Raw genomic sequence first — 21,053 nt, forward strand, 5'->3', positions numbered from 1 at the left:
AGTTTTGGGATTGTGCAAACATGAAACAAAATTGGACATCAAACTATTTCAAACTGTGAAACACTGCCAGGCTCAGCGTCCGTGCTCCTTATGTGCAGGCACTATTGGAATACTCCATGGAATATATCCTATATTTTTGTTTTGTAAAATCATCACAGGATCATAAATGATTTCTTGCTACCTATTATTATCCAAGAATAAGTAAAACTCAAAAGTCTGCAGACGCCATGATTTAAGTAAAAACAACACCCCTAGAGAAACATCATAATTTATACAGCAATGGTAAAGATGCGTGACCAACATTTCAGGCCTGAGCCCTTCATCAAGGTAGGGACCTGCCAACGTTTTGCAATATAAAATACGTTCTTTGACCCGCTGAGTTTTTCCAGCATTGTGTTTTTACGAGCATATTATTGAAAACGACCTGACATATTTGTTCTACCAGTGCAGTCCAAATGATCTGTGTGCAAAATTGCAAATTAGTCAACACTTCCAATCTGTAATTTCCACACATTACAGTTTGCACAGCTGCAAAGGCGATAGTCCCACTGGATTTTACTGCTCACTTTTTTTCCAGACACCTTTCCTGTCTGAAGATTTATTAGAAAAGACGTTGGTTGGTTTGTGACAATTGATAGGATCTTCACTTTGGCAGTGAAGCTGACTGACAGCATTACTGAAAACAAAATATACGATCACTTCATGGAAAAAGTGAAGCAGATTGATACAGACTCAAAACAACAAATGCTCATTCCAAGGTGATTGCAGCAATTCTAACAATTTGTGTTGGAAGTCCAAATGACACCAGTGCTTGCATGCTCATGTGCCATCAACTTGTCCTAGTACTCTTTGACCAATCAAGTTTATTATCATCCGATTGCACAAGATCAACCTGACAAAACAGTGTCCTCCCATCCTCAGGGCAAAGCATGCAGACGCATGACCAGACACAACACACATGTAGACAAACAATACTCATGTAGGACAAGTGTTCATAAATACAAATAAATCGTTGATTCATGAATGAGTGTCTCAAATTAAGGTTAAGGTGAGCAGTTCCTTCGGTCATTCAGCATGTCACTACCCTTGGGAAAATGCTGCTCTTCAGCCTAGTGGTACTGGCTCTAACACTTCTGTATCTCTTTTCCGATAGGAGCAGCTGAAAGATGCTGTATGCAGTGTGGAAGGAGTCCTCAATGATTTTTTTGCGCACTTTTCAGACGACAATCCCGGTAGATCACATTGATGGGTTGGACGAAGACTCCAGTAATCCTCTCTGCCACTCTTATGGTCCTGTGGATTGTCCTCCAATTCTTTTCTCTGAAGCAACCTTATCAAATTGTGATGCAGTCAGCCAGGATGCTCTCGATCGAGATCCTGTAGAAGGTTGACATAATAGTGGCTGGTAGCCTTGCCCATTTCAGTCTTCTCAGGAAAGGCAGTTACTGTTGCGCCTTCCTGATAAGTGAGGAGATGTTGTGTGTCCACGATAAGTTGCTAATTAAGTAAACTCCAATGAACTTGGTGCCCTCCACTACAGAGTTGTTGATGTGTAGTGAAGGGTGATCATTCCTGGTCATCCCAAAGTCCACGATCATCTCCTACATCTTGTCCATGATGAGACTCAGGTTCTTACTCTCACACCACTATCATGAGATTTTCCACCGCTTCTCTGTAGTGCGACTCATCGTTGTTGTTGATGAGGCCGACTACTGTTGCGTCACTTGATTACACCAATAGAGCTGGATCTGGCATTCCAGTCGTGGATCAGTAGCATGAAAAGGAGTGGGCTAAGCAGACAGTGTTCAGAGTGATGGTGATAGACAGAAGCCCCAAGAAGTTGTCACATGGACTGAATAATATTAGAGTAAGACAATAGCAGATAGAATGGCTGAATGGGTTTTAAAGCAGATTGTTTTTGCCTCAATACTACCTCATCCCACCAGACTTCAGACACAAGACCTGAATTTAGTTCTAGAATGATTTTATTTTTGACATTATTAAGCTGTAGAGATGCAAAGAAGCCTAAACAAAACTGAAGTTGTAACCTTTACAAAAACAAGAAATAAGAGCAGGAATCAGCCACGTCGACCTGTTCCTCCATTCATAGCTGATCTGGCCATGGACCTAAGCTCCACCGACATGCCCTTTTCCCCAGAACCCTTAATTTCCCTACTACGCAAGAAAATATACATGCGTCTTAAATATATTCAGCAGGAATTAAAATCTAGTCTGATAGATTATGCCTCTTTAATCCGGTGGCCTTGGGACCTGGCCATTGCCAGACCACAGAAAATGCCAGAAAACAGAAATTGATCCCTAACAGAACCCCCTATGTAAACATAACAAGAGTAGAACAAAGCTTAAAACAGAAAATCATACTGTGGGTTGGTACATTTAGCATTGCGGTTAGCGCAACGCCTTTACAGTGCCAGCAATTGGGACTGGGGTTTCCTTTGGCATTCTCACTGCCCGTGGGAAGAAGTTATTCCTCAGCCCGATGGTGCTGGCTCTGATACTCCTGTATCTCTTTCCTAACAGGAGTAGCTGAAAGAGGTTGTGGGCAGGGTAGAAGGGGTCCTCACAACTTTGCACGCCCTCTTCAGGGTTGGGGGGGGGGGAGGAAGAGGGAGGAGGGAGTGAGACTCCAGTGATCTTCTCTGCTATTCTTATGGTCATGTGGATGGATCTCTGAAGTATTTCTCTGCAGCAACTGCACCAGAGTGATGTAGTTGGCCCGGGCACTCTCAATAGAGCTCCTGTGGAAGTTTGACAGGATGGTGTCCTGTACACTTGTGCACTTCACTCTTTTCAGGACGTGCATTCACTGTTGGCCTTCCAGGCAAGTGAGGAGATGTTGTGTGTCCACGATAGGTCACTAGTTAAGTGGACTCCAAGGAACCTAATGTTCTTTACTCTCCCCACTAAAGAGTTGTTGACATGTAGCGGAAGCGGGTTGTTCCTGGTCATCCTGAAGTCCACGTTGCCTTGTTCATGTTAAGACTGGTATTACTCTCACACCATATCACAAGATATTCCTCCTCTTCTCTGTAGCGTTACTGTTATGTATGGAGGAAACTCGGCCTGTCTGTCTGTCTGGAGTGTGTGTATTGCGGGTGGTCATTTGTCCTTCCCATCTGAAACTTATTTGGAAGTTACATCACCTGTCAATAAAGGTTGGACTCCGGACACCCATTAATGCACACCTTGCCGTTGGTCAATTTAAAATCACCCGGACATTATTGGCTGGAAGCACAGATTAGCACTGTATATAATACCAACACACACCACATTCCTTCCCTTTGCCTCATGGTCCAAGCCCCAGACACCACTCCATCCCAGGTCACCACTGTGGACCTTGCTGGAAGTGTCACAGGTAAGGTGTGCACTACACTGAAGCTGATCCGTCGTATTGCAATAGATCAATACTTGCAGGGAGCCACTCCCCTATTGGTCAGGGAACCAGATGTGTGTAAGAGTCCCAGTTTGTAGCGTGTTCTACTCAAGTGTGCGATTGAGTTGAATGTATCGGATTACAACCGAAGATCAAGGTGAATGTTTATATTGTCACTTAAGTGAAATAGTGTCGAGTACTGTTTAACGTTCTTCCCTGTTTGTTTCCTGTGTGTTAATTAAAGTTATGTGTGATTGTAAAACTTGTGTCCAGACTCGTCTCTCTGTGAACCCACCAAACCTGATATTCTTCCCAACATGACAGCGACACGTTGTTGCTGAAGAGTCCAACTACTGTTGTGTCACCCACAGGTGTGATGACTTTGTTGGAGCTGTATCTAGTGTTGCATTCATGGGTCAGTAGCATGAACAGGAACAGACTGAGCCACAGCCCTGAGGTGCACTAGTGCTCAGTATGACGGTGCTTGACTTTCTGCTGCCAACCCTGACTGACTGTGATCTTTCTATTAGGAGGTCCAAAATCTAGTTACAGAGAGGGGTGTTGAGTCCTGTCGAGGATAGCTTCTCCACCAGCCTCTGAGGAACGATGTCCAAATACAGCAACATTTAGAGACTTAATCAAGGATGTGAGACAAATACAGGAAAGCAGGACCAAGGTAAAAGATCAAGCGAGTTGTAGAGCAGGCATGAGATGTTAAATGAAATACTGCTTCCCTTCTGTTCAATCCATTACATTATTAAAAACCTGGAGAGAGAAAACGGTAGGAAACCATTTTTCTTCACAAAAAGATCAATAATTCTGGAAGGATTACGCTGGAAGGAAAATACAGCAGCAGATGAGAAGTGTTTTCATCTAATGTGTGGTGGGAGTCAGGAATTCTAAAAACTTGAAACAGAAAGTATCTAAATTCTGCAACAGATTGGAGTGTATTTATGAAGAGACTGTTTAATAACAGTGAGGTTCACATTCCAAGTGAGAGGAGTATGTTATTTTTCACTTGAGCCTGTGCAAGTGTGTTCCCTCTCCAGATGTTATAAAATGAGTGGAAGTCAGACACAGCAGGTAACCATAGAGGTTAATGTGTGTCTCTCTCTCTCTTTTTAAAAACAGAATATCAAACTAGATTTTGATTCCTATCACTTTTCTACTGCAGTAACTAAGTCAATGCTTAAAGAACTCTTCCTATGACAGGAAAAGGCTACCCGGGACATGAGAGTCTGTAGAGGTTCTGGACTCCCGACATGAACAGCTAACCAATTCGTTCCTGGTCTCTGAGTGATCCTAAGCCACTGCAGGCTACAGGCTGATTGACAGGACAGTGACCACTATCTACAGCTAGGAAGTGATTGTGGGGCTGCAATTAGTGTATGGCACTCCGATGAGTTAAATAATATTGTATTATTCATTGAAATGTGAGACTCAGATAAGTGGCATGCAGGACATTAAGGCAATAGTGCGGACCCTTTAACTGATGTCTTATACCCTCAAACTATCCCTCACTGAACTATACGCGAGATGCTGATCAAACATCAGTTAAGGTGAATCATCCCAGCTAATTTCTTGCTGCTCGTAAACAGACATAGAAATGATTTAAAATGGGAATTAGGTTTTGTATGAAAGGTGTGCAGAAAGGGTACAGTTTCTCAACAAATCAGATTTCTTTCTCCTTTTGTGAGGGGGAATAGTATTAGAATGGTCAGGCGGGAAACATGAGGACATTCATTCCAATGAAAGTGATTAGAAATGTTGGAAGAATTTTATTTTCTCCATTAACAGGGAACTTGTCTCATCTACTACAATAGAAAATAGAATAGGTTAAAAAAAATTTATGACCTACGACTGTGATTAAATAAAATAGTGACTTCTTACTCCAGAAGATATTAAAATAAAGTACTAACTGTTGTAACCACACAAGCTTAAGCAGTTTAAAAAAAAAATCAAAGTTATTGATTTAGCAGGATGGATGAGTGGAAATTGGAAACTGCAGGTGAGAGATAACATAAGCCTAAAAATTTCATTAATCAGCACGAGTTGTTTAGCACTAATCCGACAAAAAGATAGTTTTGTCCAGAGCAGATGGTACTCACAATTACTTCTACATGAAATTAACCTTCACAAACTAAGCTAAAATGTGAAATTCACACAAGAATCTCTGACATGTCCCAGCATCAAAAATATACAGGTTTTCAATGACACCATTCACTCAGTGATCATTCCGTCTCCTTCATAAATTGGACCTCACAAGCATACTTGCAACCTTTGAGAAACATTCAGTGGGTCTAACAGCAAATGCAACAGCTAGTTTGCTACTCCTTTTTCTTACTATTGAAGGGGATAATCTGCTGACACTGTGAATAGGGACAGAACTGCTTCAGATCTGCTCAAATTCCTGTCTGCCAAAGTGTGTCAAAACTGCCAGGATTGTGCTCTGTACCACTTAGCTGCAAAGGTTCTCATTTCATAAGTGCCTACAGGTGCCAACATGGTTCGAGTCAACCTTGGAGTCAACAGAATGTTTTCATTGTCTCTTTTTAATTCCAAAGATGCATACTATTCATGTCTACTTGTTTAATGAAGCAACGGTTCAATCGCAACAAGAAAGAATTTTGGTGCATCTGTTCATCGGACTATGTATATGGCAATAAATTTTTTAAAATATTTTATTTATGTTTTAAGAAAATACAAAATAGAGAACTCAATATATCAATAATATATTGAATATAAAATGATAGAAAAGTATTCACAAGGTCTGAAAATAAATAAAAAGGACAGTTCCTCTTCTCGCATCATCTCCTCCCCAGATTCGAAAGAAAAGGGGACAGACAGAAGGGAATAGAGGGAGATAAAAAGAAAGAAAATAGAAAAGAAAAAGCAACAGTAGCAAGATTCGACATCTCAGAGTCACATCATTTTAAAAGGATTACATTTCTAGTGAGGAGTATACTAATTGACAAATAACAAAATAAATTATACAATCTGGCATTTAAGTAATCTAAACAAGGTTCCCAAATTTCAATGAACATACAACATCTATTCCTAAGACTGTAAGTAATCTTCTCAAGGGGAATACAACTTTGGACTTCCATGTTCCCATGATGAATAATGTGAAGTAAGGTATCAGATTTCCATGTTACCGCTATACATTGCCTGGCTATTGACAATACAATTTTAACAAATTTAGATTTACTTCTATAGAAGTTAACTTTTATAATTGCCAAAATCCCCAGAAGAAACAATTCTGGGTCTAGAGGGAAGTTCACCCCAACAATTTTTGACAACACTTCTCCCAATTCTATTCAAAAGGGTCTTAATTTTATGCATAACCAGGTAGAATGTAAAAAGGTACCAACATCTATACCACACCTAAAATACCCATCAGAAAATTCTGGTTTATTTTTATGTATCTATTGGGATGTGAGATATAATCAGTCTATATCTAGAATTAATTAAGGTAGTCATACTAGATCTGACCAGCATTGTGGATCAATTACAATGCCCAACTCCGATTCCCATCTCTCTCTTGATCTATGCAGATAAATTGGCTATTGTTGCAAATAGTGATAGACAATGTTTTTTTTGATCAGTGATGCATTATGCTTAATGTGGTGAAGAATTAAAACCAGTTTCTTGGTGCATAAAGTGCACTTTCCCACATTCAATTCCCCATTATTTATAAATACCAAGAAGCCACTGGGCATGTAGAAAAGACATCAATGGAAGGCAACTCAAATTTAAATATATTGCCTGTGCAAAAAAATCCCTTGATCATTTGGGACCAACCATTTGCAGGGAAGGAGGTTGTAACTAGAGAGTTACAGCCAGCTTCAAAATTGAAGGAGTTCATCCTTATAGAGTTCATTGACATGCAGACTAAGGTATTCACTCTCTTGTGAGTAGGTTCTCCTTTGAAGTATTTTCCTGAATGTTCTGCTTCCACCCGTTTTCTCACTGAAGCTGTCTGTGTCCGCACTTATAGTTTCATCCATTGGCTCCATTAGACCTAGATCCTGCCTGATTGCCTGCCTACTCTCCAACCTTGACCACAAATACTACCATCTTCCCCACTGCCAATGCTCCATCCCCTCAATGCTCCTGATCATCCTAACTCCAGTCCCAAAACAGTACTTTTCAATTCTCCCCAATCTGAGGTTATATCAGGTTGATTCTACCTAACCATCCCCAACTTTATTTTTTTGTTTAATTCTCCGCCTTTAACCTCTTCCCCCTTTCTCCCTGCTCCCTTTCCGGCATTCTACCCCATCACCTCTCCCCTTCCATTCCCTTCTCCCCCTCGCTCCTCCTCTGCCCTCTTTCCCTTCTCCTTTCCCTCCACTCTCTCTTCCTCTACCCCTTTACCCCCTGTCTTGTCAGCCATACTTTTGGGTGGCCCGGTTAGAGTAGCAATTAGCGCAATGTTGTTACAGCACCAGCATCCAGATTAGAATCTGGTGCTGTCTATAAGGAGTTTACAAATTCTTCCCGTGCATGCGTGGTTTTTCTCTGGGGGCACCAGTTTCCTCCCACCCTTTACAGAGAAGGGGGGAGTGGTAATTGGGTATAATTGGGCAGCATGGGCTCATGGGTTGGAAGGGCCTGTTACCACATTGTATATCTAAATCAGTGGTTCTCAACCATTTTCTTTCCACTCACATACCACATTAAGTAACCCCTCTGCCATCGGTGCTCTGTGATTAGTAAGGGATGGCTTAAGATGATGTGAGTGGAAAGGGAAGGTAGAGAATCACTGTTCTACACCCAATTGTTACTGAAATATTTTGCTTGAGAAAAATTGTCATTGGCCCCTTTCCTTTGGAGTTATGAAACTGTGCACATAATGACCTAATTAAGTACAATTAAAGCAGTGGTTTTTAAAACTTTTTCTTCCCACTCACATACCTCCTGAAGCAATCCCTTACTAATCACAGAGCACCTATGGCATAGGGAATACTTAAAGTGAGTGAAAAGAAAAAGGTTGAGAACCACTGCTCTAAATGTATACTTCAACCTGGCCCCAGCTTCCATTCTTTCTAACAATTTCCATCCTCAATATCCATCGGCATCCTCATTCTGGTCCTCTGCAATCCCTAACCTTCCAAACGGCCATTTAGCTCCTGATCTACTGTGCATAACACCCTGGGCCCTGTTAAGCTAAGTGGACGAGCCATGGCCCTCACACCCCTCCAATGTTACAATTCAAATCTATGTATATGAGTGAGAGAATGGGCCAGGGACATGTTCTTTGGACATTGGAAAGGAGAATGCAAATGTAGAAAGAGCACTTATTATTACAAATGATCTGACTATGATCAAATAAATAGAGTTGAATTCTGGAAGGGGAGGGTATCCTAACTGAGCAATGGTGGAGCAATGATGAATGAGGTTGATTTAATTGCGTGTCAAGATGCAACAGCAGGTCAAATCAGAATAATGAGATATAGTCACGGTTAAAAAGAACATAATTTACATCGCTAGTTCTGATTGTTTCTGTGCTGTCGATAAATAAAACACAGAAGCAAGATATTTTACAGCTTTTTCCTGAGTTACATCAGAAAATTATTCACCTTTTCTAATATGAATAAATTATTTTTTCAGAGAAGCAATCAATGCAAGAAGAAATTATACTTGAGAACCAATACGTCATGTTTCACATATGATAGGTGGTAGAGATACACAAACTCTCAATGGTGGTTTGGGTGATTTAATTTGATACTCATGATAATTCTAAGCTTTATTATTGTTATCTGAACAGAACAGATTTGGGTACCTTGCATAACTGTCATCAGTTGTGTCTATATATTGAAGTCATGGGCATCCTAGCGACTGTATTACTAGAGCAAACATAGTGTGGGAATTTCCAGTGCACTTGGGATCTGAAAATCTGCCAGTCTGCCTCCAATGCAGTGTTAATACTATATTAATATAGATAATGTGTCAGAGAATGAATTTCTGTTGCATTATTCTTTTGAACAATTTGGTCAATTCAAATTTCTATAATTAATTGGCCTGAAAACAATTGAAAATTCACCCTACTTTAAATATAATGAGTCGTCAACTTTCAAGTGCCAATGTTTTGGTAGCACAGTTGGGGTAGCGGGTCGCGCAACACTTTAAAGAACCAGCAATCGGGACCAGATCGTGGTACAAATTCCATGCTATCTGTAAGGAGTTTGTATGTTCTCTCCACGTAGGTTTTCCCTGGGGGCTCCAGTTTCCTCCCACTCTTTGAAACATACCAGAGGTACATGTTAACAGGGTGTAAATTGGGCCACGTGGATTGTGGGCCAAAATGACCTGTTACCGTGCTGAAGGTCTAAATTTTCAAAAAAATTGTCGATACTCTTGCTAGCTTGTAAGAGTAATGTTCCAACAAGATTAAATACAAATTCACTGAAATAAATCTTTCAATACTTTTTGGAATTCTTAGATATTTCAAACCCATACAATAACAATTAAATTCCACACACAGTGCCCTGAGTACATGCCCATTTAACTTTTATTCAAAACACATGGGTTTCTTGAACACAATTTATGTCAACTTATTTTCTCAGTAATAATTTGCTTTTCCTTTGTGGGAAAATTTAAGCAAGAATCCATGCATGCACTAATTGCTAAAAGTCAGACAAGTTGGTCATTTGCTCATCCGTAATTGTCATTATTTACATATGGAAATCTAGAACAAAGAATTGGAGATTAACCAAGAGCTAAAGGCAAGACAATAATGACTAATGTTCCACTGGGGGAGAAGATAAAAGGATCACGCAGCTAAATTGTATTTAATTTGAGCATGCCAAACTGAATTTCAGTTGTGACTTATCAAAGTGACAACTGTTGCCCCCTTTAATGTTTGACAGATTAAAAAAATATTTTAAACTGATTTTTTTTCCAATCAATGGATTTTAATTCTTCTAACTACTGTCACTTAATGGATCCAGACCCACCATTGTTTCCAAGATGCAACTGATGATCTGGGGAGAATTTAGTCCTCTTGGCAGAGAAGATACTTATCAAAGCACAAAATAAAAGTTCTATTACAGTTTAATCAAAGGAGGAATGGTCAATGTTGGGATTGCGGCATCATCTTTCAGAACTATTTGACCTGCTATTACACCCACACCTCCTCCCTCACCACAGTCCAAGGCCTCAAGCGACGCAACACTTCACATGTGGATCCTGCAAGGTTGATTTACTGCATGCAATGCTCCTTTTGTGGCCTTCTCTACATTGGAGAGACTGGACACACACAGGGAGATCACTTCACTGAGCACCTTCACTCTGTCCTTAGCAGTGACAGGGACCTCGCAGTACCCAACCACTTCAGTTCTGCATCCCACTCCCATACTCACATGACTGCCCTAAATTGGAGGAAGAACTGCTGATTTTCCATCTGGGAACTCTCCAGCCAGATGGCATTAACATCGATTTTTCCCGTTTCTGCTAACCTGCTCTTCCTTTCCCCCTCCCTGTTAACTTGCTCTCCCTTCCCTACCTTATTTCCCTCCGCTCTCCACCCCCCTTCCCTCTCTATTCCCCTCGCCATCCCTCCTCCCCTTGCTTACTGCTGGGCCCTCCCTCCCTTCTCCACCTATTACCTCCTGCCTTTGCTACCATGCTACTCCCCCCCACACCTCCCCCCTTTTTAATTCGGACCTCAGCTGACATTTCTCCATATCTTGCTCAATCCTGAAACGTCGGTTATGTATTTTCAACTTTTATATAAAAAAAACACTGTTAGACCTACTGACGTTCTCCAGCATTGTGTTTTTACTTCAACCATGGCATCTGCAGACTTTCGTGTTTTACCTCTTGATTTCCCTTTGATATCCATTTCCTTTATGGCCCTCTTCAACACCTCCCTCCAGCAGTCTATTCTTCCTGTGGATTTCGAGATGGTCACCACTACCTAAGAGGGTGACAGTAACAGGACACAACGACTACCACCCCGTAGCACTGACATCAGCCATTATGAACTTCTGGCGATGAAATGCATCAAAGCGCACCTCCCAGACTCACTCAACTCATTTCAATTCGCTCATAGAAGAAACCACTGATTATGCTATAGCCACACCATCCTGAAGATTGACGCCGCATATGCCAGGCTGCTTTTCATCGATGTCAGCTTGGCTTTTAATATGATCATTCCTCAGAGCCTGGTGGAGAAGCTGTCCTCGCTGGCAGTCAACACACTTCTCTATATTTGGATTGTGGACTTCTTAACAGAAAGACAACAGTCTTTCTGGGTCAGTAGCAGAATATCAAGCACCGTCGCGCTGAGCACAGGCACACCTCAGGGCTGTGAGCTCAGCCCGCTCCTGTACACTTTGCCAAACCACAACTCCAACACCAGATCCAGTTCCAAAAGAGTCATCAAGTTTGCAGATGACACAACAGTAGTCAGCCTCATCAGCAACAACAATCTTTGATCCATGTTTAGACCATAGTGGCATTGCGGCCTGGAGCTGAGGGATGCACAGAGAACCCAAACAAGGCATCAATAAATAAATCATTGGTAACTAAGTGCCACTTGATAGTACTTTATAGCAACATCCACCATCACTGTGCTCCATAACAGCAGGTCATTGCCAATACCAATTGCAAATATTCGAACCTTGGTCAGCAGAGAAATGTCCATCTTCACCCTCAGTAGCTGACTCCTTATCCGGAGATGATGCCCCGAGTTCTACTTTCTATCCAGAGCACATAACTTCTCAGCATTTACTCTCTCAGCTTTGTCCTTCAATAAGATCTCATCTCATTCATCTGAAAGACAGAGCACACATGCTGACCAGCTCAACCTCTTTTCAGTTATCCTGAAACTATTTGCATGCTTTGTCTCATTCCAGATATTGAAATAGGTGTGCTGGTTTCAGTAAAACTTGATTTATTTGTTTATCTGTGTCCCAGATTATTTTCATAGCCACACTATCATTTTATATATTTTTATACCTATTTGTCTTGCCACATTTACAGTTACCATGGTTTTGCATTTGTAGAACAAACAATAAGAGTGCTCTTATTAATTAAAATGTCTGAGCTTTTAATAGTTTAATTCCTTTTGTTTCCATGTCACTTGCATTGGATACTGTTCTTTGCCTTGCTTAATATTTACATTTTAATCACTTTACCTGTCTTTTTTTTCCACCACTTGTTATATGGTTACTTTGACCATTCAAGTGTCCTTCAGTATGCTTTTTAAATTGTGATATGAAGATTTTGTCTAGTGCCGTTGTTCAACTCAGATTCATTTCAAGAGCTTCCAATAAAACATGACCTGGACAGGCTCTAATTTATTAATATCATTGTTCCCACTTAAACAATGTCATCTGGAGCATTTTCTAGTGCTGTTAAGTACATAAAGTGCCTGGTCCAAAACAGACTGATCTCTGACTTTATTGATTCCACCAAATGAGTTGAAGGAGAAACTAGTCCGTCATTATTATACAATAGAAAGAAATAAAGTAACCTCTATCAGCTCAGGATAAAGTCAGTAATGATGACTTATGCTCTGGCAACCTCCAAAGTTAACTTGCTAACACTTCAGCATTCTGCATTCAAAAGTACCGGTAGTTGAAAAGTTCTCAGTCGTGCAGAATGGAAACTGTCCTTTCAGCCCAAGGCATCCATGATGAACATTGCAAACCCATCGCTATGAATCCACTCTGTGCCATGGTATTTCAAGATTATTCTTAAAAGGTAGTGAAGGTATCTACATCCATTCATCTCTCAGGCAGTGTGTTCCATATTTCAACCACTCATATTCCTTCGAGATTTCCCTTGCTCTGGTCATAGACTCCTCTATTCTTTCTCTATTCCCCATAGTTTAGTGATCCCTCCTCACTTCTCTGCTCCAAAGAAAACAAACCCAGCCCATCCAGTCTCTTTTCAGAGCTGTGAAACATGCGAATCTGCAAACACTGTATTCGTAGTAAAAGCACAGAAATGCTGGAGAAACACAGCAGAAACTCTTACCTTGAAGAGGGGTTCAGGTCCAAAACTTCAGTTATATATCTTTACCCCTCTGGACACTACGAGACCCGGTGAATTCCTTCAGCATTTCTGTGTTTTTACTCTCTTCATAGCTGAAATACCATTTCACAGGAAACATCCTGGTGAATCTCTCAACCCCCCTCCACTGCCATCCCAAGTGTTTTCACCAGACACATCTATAACAGTCCATAGCTGAAGATAATTCCTACTCACTGACAACCTGCTGACTACTTTCCACATTCAAGTCCAGACCATTGATGAATGTCACAACAATAAGTGTAGTAGCACATCACAGCTCACAGGCTTCCAATTCCAATCACCAGCTCTTGACCATTCATTCCGGTGCCTTGCCATTCAGCGTGGGGAATCCGCCACGATCTCCGACCTTCCGAATTGAAGTTATTGCCTCCCCTGTTGTCCTTCAGTGGAGGCTCCATCTTTGAGCTGAGACTGTCGTCGATGTTGAGTTCATGATTATCCAAGGGAAAAATACTGAAGTGGTTTCCCATTGCCTTCTTCAGTTGCAATCTTCACACTGGATGGGTAACCCTGGCCATTAATCAGCAGATTAAGTCTGCCCAGGATTTCTGGTTTTACAACCATAAATTCTAATCTGTAGAATCTGCTCGTAAAAACCATCCCCCATCTGCAATCCATGGCTTCATGTGACCCTGATTGGGAGGCTAAACAGGTACTACACCTTGCCAAAGGGTGATCTGTAGGCTATCGGACCATTAGTAAAAGACTATTGCAAAGCCAATTTTGGTTCTAATTTTACAGACTGCCCTGGATCCCTTGGGCTCATTGACTCATATCAGACAGCTGTCCAAAAGGTAACGTTCACAAAAGCAACCTCAAATATATGATCAACGCATGTCATCACCTCTTCTTTTTGGGATCCTTAATTCAATTTGCTATTAGATGATCCTTTGTCAAATAACTGAACCAAGAGTATTTAATCCACTGTCTCAGTCAAAGTTCATAAGTTCGATCCTTTTAAGAATTAACACCTACTTGGTGAAATGCATTACGGCTGTGTCTCGAGATGGAATGGACCAGGCATGCAGATAGTGCTGTAGCCTGATCAATGAGGCTATTAGGTATATTTTCAGCTGTTGTCCTGTGGTCAAGCAACATTAGATGAACTATCACAAAATGGTTGACCTTTTAGTTGACCTTGGAACAGCAAGGGCTTGTCATATGCAAAGGTGGGTCACTGGGATGTTCTGCTCTCCTTCATTTTCTCTTCTTGCTCTCAAAGAGACTCCAGGTTCTCAGAGTCAATTTATATGCTCTTTCTCCATTTAGAGGGAGTGGAAAGAAAATCTTTGAAAACCATTGTTTTAATCATACCCAATTGACTCGTTAGGTGCACGGTTTCAAAACTCCAAAGGAAATGACCAATTTTCTCAAGCAAAATATTTCAGTAACAATTTGGTCTAGGGCAGTGGTTCTCAACTTTTCTTCCCCCCCCCCCCCCCCGCCACTCACATACCTGTTTAAGTAATCCCTTACTAATCACAGAGCACCAATGGCATAGGGATTGCTTAAAGTGGTATGTGAGGGGAAAGAAAAAAGTTTGAAATCCACCAGATTAGATTATTGTGAAGTAGGTTTCAAAAGGTTGACACATTGTGGGCTGAAGGGCCTGTACTGAGCTGTAATGTTCTATGTTCCAGCTCAATTCCATGGGAAATGCAGAGGACAATCTCAGATGAGGAAGATTCAGTTTCTTTAATGGTTCATTAGTCCTAGCAGCATTTACCCATCTATTTACGAGTCCTGCACAATTTGCATTATAAAGTAGGAAACTTTCCATGCTCCCTGCTCTCTTATGTTGGTTTTACAAATAATAATTTACAGCTTTAGCTTATTAATGGATAATCCTCTGCAGCAATTTAAAAAAAAACAAGTTTGAGTTGCAAATGCCTAAATAACAGGTTTTTGTTTAAAAATTGGAACACTTGAATTAAATAGAATTTTACAGAAAAATAACCATTTATTAGAAATAGATCACTGAAACATGGCTTTAATTTTCTTCCTCATACTGCTATTTGTTTTGTTCAGTTCTATTGTCCAACAAGCTTCTTCTAATTTTCAAAAAAATAATTTGTAATTAAAACATTTAAGATGTTGTATCGCAGAAATTGACAAAACTGTTAAAAGGTTGGACAGGTCTATGGATGAGAAGAAGATGGAGGGTTATGGGCATTGTGCAGGGAGGTGGGACTAGAAAGGGGTGTTTGGTTCGGTGCGGACTAGAAGGGCCTAATGGCCTGTTTCCGTGCTGTAATTGTTATTATGTTATTATTATGTTATTCAGATCCATCCTGATATTTAAAGTGCAGGAGGATGTTTAGACCACATCTTCTTTCAAGTTAAGCAGTTTCACTGAAGTGGGAACCCAGGATCTGTCCTTTATTTTCTGTTATCATCAAGAGTCAAGTTCTACTGACTGAATAAATGGATCTAATCAGAGATATTTATTTGTACATTCACCTTACTGCGATAAACAGGATCCTAATAATTTGAAACCAAGCTTTACCTCACCTTGCATTAAAGTCAATCTGGCTTCACAGAGATTGAAAACATCACACAAAAGACACAAACATCTGGTGCAGAATAATAAGTACATGCCATTTTTATATCCCTGGCTTATCCAATTCTAAAAAACGATATGTAGAACTATGAATAAACTCATAGAAAACAAATATGCTTAGATTGTTCAAGGAGTGGCAGACATTGCTGAACTTAACAAGGTTATGTGGCAGAATCCAATTCGTAACAGCTGCTCCATAAATTATAAATGTCACTGGACCAGCTGTGTATTTCCAAAGACTTCTGGTTTAATATTATAGTTACTGCAAATTTAATGCAAATCTACAAAGGCTGATCTAAGTATTAGTGAAGAGTTTGCAAATGAGCAAAATTTACAATATACAGATTTTTTTTATAATAAAGGAACAGCATTAACATTTCCCCACATGATTTGACCATCTCAGTAAACACACCTTCCGGAAAATCCTTGAAAACATTGCAAAATCCTTCATTCTACTTGTAACTTCCTCACTACCCCATTGAAAGGATGAGGCAAAAGATACAAATATATCACAGGATGTCAAAATGTGTCTCTCTCCACAGGAAGAAAGTCAGTAGGTACCAAGTGATACCAAACATGGATATGCCCCACATACTTTTTATTTTAAAAAATGTATAATGGAGGAGGAATTCAGTTTTGGAAATGTAGCTGTTAAATGATTAACCATGAGATTCAACTAGCTACATTAATTCAATGATACACACCATCAAAAAAAGAAATCAGTCAACTGGAGACAAAAGAGACAATAAATTCTTCAGTTCACTGACCCTTTTCATCTTATTAATGCTCACTACTTAGCAGGATTCAAAGAAAAAAAATGAAACACTCACAATGGTGTTACACGTGCAACAAACATCAGGCTTTCATTTCACTGACCTTCCAACATCCAATTCTGTTCAAGTCAAGTGTTTCAAAATGATACATCCAGTGGCCAATATTCTTGCATACGTTCATCACCTATAACCAAGAATCAACTTCTTCTTATGGTTAGTTCTTGATTGTTCATTACACTGGTATATCATTGGCGGAGACGTCGCTGCCACTGATCAGTCACGGCAACTCAGGCAACTCTGGAGGTCAAAAAATGGCTTGCGCTCACACCAAGGCAACGTCCACGACATCTCCAGACAAGGTGACAACCAATTCCCCCGGTAGTCGCAGCGACGTCTCCGCGACATCTCCGGCAGTTGCTGCGACGTCGCAGCGATTTCTCCGCAATGTCTCCTCAGACTCCTTGGTCTCCAGCAGGTCTTGGAAATGTTGCAGACAAAATTAGTCTCCGCAACGTTGCCGCAACTGATGGAAACATCTTGGAGACTTGCTGGAGACTGGAAAAAGTCTCCAAAAAAGTCGAGCATGATTGAATTTCTCGCGACTCCTCGGAGACCCGGCTAGTCTCCAGGAGACGTCGCGGAGACTCGAGTCGCCACCAGGTCGCCACCTAGTCTCCAGGCCAATGAGATAGGCCCTTTAATGACCAGTCTTGTGATGAGGAGGGAGAAAGTGGTTTGCGTAATTTAATTGGAGGATAGGTTTAAATGAAAAACATTGACACCATGGAGAAACAATTGTGCATCAATGCATATGTTCACTCTGAGGAAAAGTGACAAGTTGAAACTCAAGATTGACAATGAATTCATAACACAATAGATGAAAATGTCATAAATTGAGATAAACATGATATTTTGACATGCACGCAGCACGATAAAAGGCTCTTTCAGCCTATGAACCCATGCCGCCCAATTACACCCAATTGACCTACACCCCCAGTACACTGTGAATGGTTGGAGAAAACTGGAGCTCCCAGGGAAAGCCACAGAACATACAAACGATTTACAGACAGTGCAGTATTCGAACTCCTGTCCTGATCGCTGGCGCTGCAACAGTGTTGCGCTAACCGAGCAATTTCGTGGTCATTAAAGATGCGACTTAAATATAACAGAGTTTGATATTTTAAAGCAGTAGTTTTCAACCTTTTACTTTCCACTCAAATACCATTTTAAATAATCCCAATGCCAAAGCAAATTGAATCAGAGGAGAATGTTTCCCCTGCTTGGATGGCCTATTCTAGAATGAGGGGTCATACTCTCAGGCTACGCAGTTCAACAATTAGATTGAAGAGAAATAAGATCTTCATTCAGAGGAGGTTAATCCTGTGGAATTCCTTACCTCAGAAGACTGAGAATATTTAAGAGACACACAGATTTCTACACTCAAAAGGGTTGCATGGTTAGCGAGGTAGTTAGTGCAATGCTGTTTCAGCGCCAGCAATTGGGACCAGGGTTCGAATCCCGCGCTGTCTGGAAGGAGTTTGTGCTTTCTCCCAGTGTCTGAGTGGGTTTTCCCTGGGTGCTCCGGTTTCCTCCCATCGTTCAAAACGTACCAGGGGTTGTTAGCCAATTGGGTGTAATTAGGCAGAATGGGCTTGTGGGCTGATCGGGGATGTTACCATGCTGAATGTCTACATTTAAAAATTAAAATTAAAAAATCAAATTAAAACAAGATATCACAAGGTATGGGGAAACCAGCAATATCATTTTGAAATAGAGAATCAACAATGGTGATATTGAATAACAGGTTTGAACAGCCAAATGACATTCTCCTGGTCTTATTTTTTTATGGTCTTCTGTGTCTTTATACTATACTATAGGCAATGTTAGTGAGAGTTAGACACAGCATTGACAAATGATCAAATCACTTAAATGGTTGTACACCTGCTACCATTTCTTATGTTTTGATAATACGGGAGATTTAAAAGTGAACGAAGCTCTTTTACCCCATAAACCACAATTTACAATTTTGTTTCTGCACAGACTTTGCATTTTTTTATGCGATGGTCATCATTTAATATGTGGTCTAATTTTTTCACTGAGTCCATTGGCAGAGAGTAAACGGGTAAATGTCAAAGATAATGGATCTGTTCAAAGCATCATTTATTTCCAAGATGGCTCACATAAGCAACTGAAAAATGCCATATTTTCCAATGGATGCCCATTGATTTATTACTCATACTAGGAGAATACAATTGCAACTTTCAAAACCAAGGTTATACCTCCAAAATGATTCATGCAGAATATTTTTGAGCTGCATTAGAATTCCATCTTGAGGAAAAAAAAGAAGCACCTCCAAAACATAGTTGCAGAAGTGATCATCTTGATTTCATGACAGAAGAATAAATGAATGAATGTTTTCCAAGGGCAGGATGCAGCATGTCCAATTAAAATGCATATTTGGCCCAATGTAGTTATGTATAATATGAATTTGAAGTATGAATTAATAAAAATTAATGATTTGGTTCCATGCAATATACTCCAACTAATTGGAAGTGGTTGTGCAAAGCAAATTTTAATCCATCTTCAAAATGGATGATGCCTTGAGCAGATCCATTACTTTTGACTTATTTAACTTTCACCTCTCTGAGCACAGAAAAAAAATGTCTGATTAATGTTTTATAAAGTTTAGAAATTGAGAGGAAATACAACTTTAAAAAGGGTAACTCTTTCAAGGAAATTTTCAATAGGAAACCTTTTTTTTTCAGATTTTTCAGTCCTTTTTGTCACATTTGCTTACCCCCCCCCCCACTAAATATTGTCAACTTAGCTGGAAGTATATTACACAGTTCTATATTACATTATTTCATATTAGATCAATTAATTATATTGTGATATTATATTAATATTGGGCTCATATTCATGCCATCCCAAGCTAAATTGGGCCAAGAATGCAATTTGGGAAAACCTGTTAGGTGTGAGCTTTTGTAACAATGAAAATACAAAAAAGGAAAAAAGCCCAATATGATGGTAACATTGGATGCATCCAATCCAGTCGATTTCCTGTGATACCCAGCACCCCTGCCTTTTTTTTTTATTGGTCATCCATAGCAATTAAAACTGAAAAAAGCAAAAGTGCCTCCCACCTGCCCACCCCAGAAGTGGTCCAAAACATATGCAAGATTCACAATTATTAAACATAAACAAGCTTTGAGGGCCAAGATAGAAATAATCTGTTCAATGCGCAGTGGGCATAAATATGCAAACAACAATTTTTATACCATCCCAGTGATTTCAAACCCCTGGTACCTGGAGCCTATGGGTATTGGTAGATGTCGGATAGGTAAATTTTCCCGGTTGCTTGAGAATGCATGATTGGCGAAATAATGGTGAGGAATGCCAATTTTAAACTTCTGTATTTTTTACTTATTTATTTTTTTGCAAATCTTTTGTTGGTTGCTTGAATTCCAGATTACTGTATGTAATGGGTAGCCACAAAAAAAGTTCCTTTGTACAATGTTTAATACTTCCAAAGTGCAATGAAAAATATTTTGGTGTCATGAGCTATTTAAAAATATCCATTTAATTGTAAAGATATCTCAGCAATTTATCATTATTTTGCACCTTGGAAATATTAAATGAGTATTAAACATTATACAAAGGAACTTTTTTATGTGGCTACTCATTACATACAGTAAAGCTGATTTAGAAGGCCTTATCCTGTCATATATTAAATGTCGCAATCTCATTTGAGAACTTTACAAGACATTAAAATTAATTTTCACTGATTCCAGTTTTGAATAGTTGAAGGGGATACCATCGATCCCTTGATTGGTTTTATTCTTCATTGAGATTGTCATTGAAATGCAACTCCATCCACACTCCATGATTCCAGATCCATTATTCTCCTTATTTGGCAATTTCATATTAAAAACAGAAGAAAGCTAATTTTCTATTTTTTGGTAAATAATTATTTTGAGTAGTGTTAAATAGAACACTGCAGCTTAGTACAGGCCCTTCAGCCCACAATGTTGTACTGACCAAAAGAAATCTACGTAACAAACTAAATCTTTCCTAACTTACACCCTAAACCTCAATTTTTCTTGTATCCACGTGCCTGTCTGAGTCTTATAAAAGTACCTGTTGCACCTAATTTTTGCTGTGAATGAGCAGAATTATAACTGCTTTGTGCAGATATTCTCCTCCTTTACATTTTAGCATCCTAACAAAACCTAACATTTCAAAAGTCCTTCTTAATCATTTTTTGTACAACGAAAATTCTGTG

General features: G+C 39.8%; 1 protein-coding gene and 1 long non-coding RNA gene across 2 annotated transcripts in view; one reads left to right on the top strand and one right to left on the bottom strand.

Moving 5' to 3' along the window:
• ptprt (protein tyrosine phosphatase receptor type T) overlaps positions 1-21,053 on the bottom strand; it is a 1,055,968-nt gene that overhangs the window by 936,739 nt on the left and 98,176 nt on the right. The window lies entirely within an intron of this gene.
• Positions 1-21,053, top strand: part of LOC138735727 (uncharacterized) — a 67,168-nt gene that overhangs the window by 30,547 nt on the left and 15,568 nt on the right. The window contains exon 3 of the long non-coding RNA XR_011339914.1: positions 3,925-4,070. This is a non-coding gene — a long non-coding RNA (uncharacterized lncRNA). The remainder of the gene's footprint in view (positions 1-3,924; positions 4,071-21,053) is intronic.

The sequence above is a fragment of the Narcine bancroftii genome, chromosome 6, assembly GCF_036971445.1.
Source record: "Narcine bancroftii isolate sNarBan1 chromosome 6, sNarBan1.hap1, whole genome shotgun sequence".
Taxonomy (NCBI): Eukaryota; Metazoa; Chordata; class Chondrichthyes; order Torpediniformes; family Narcinidae; genus Narcine; species Narcine bancroftii.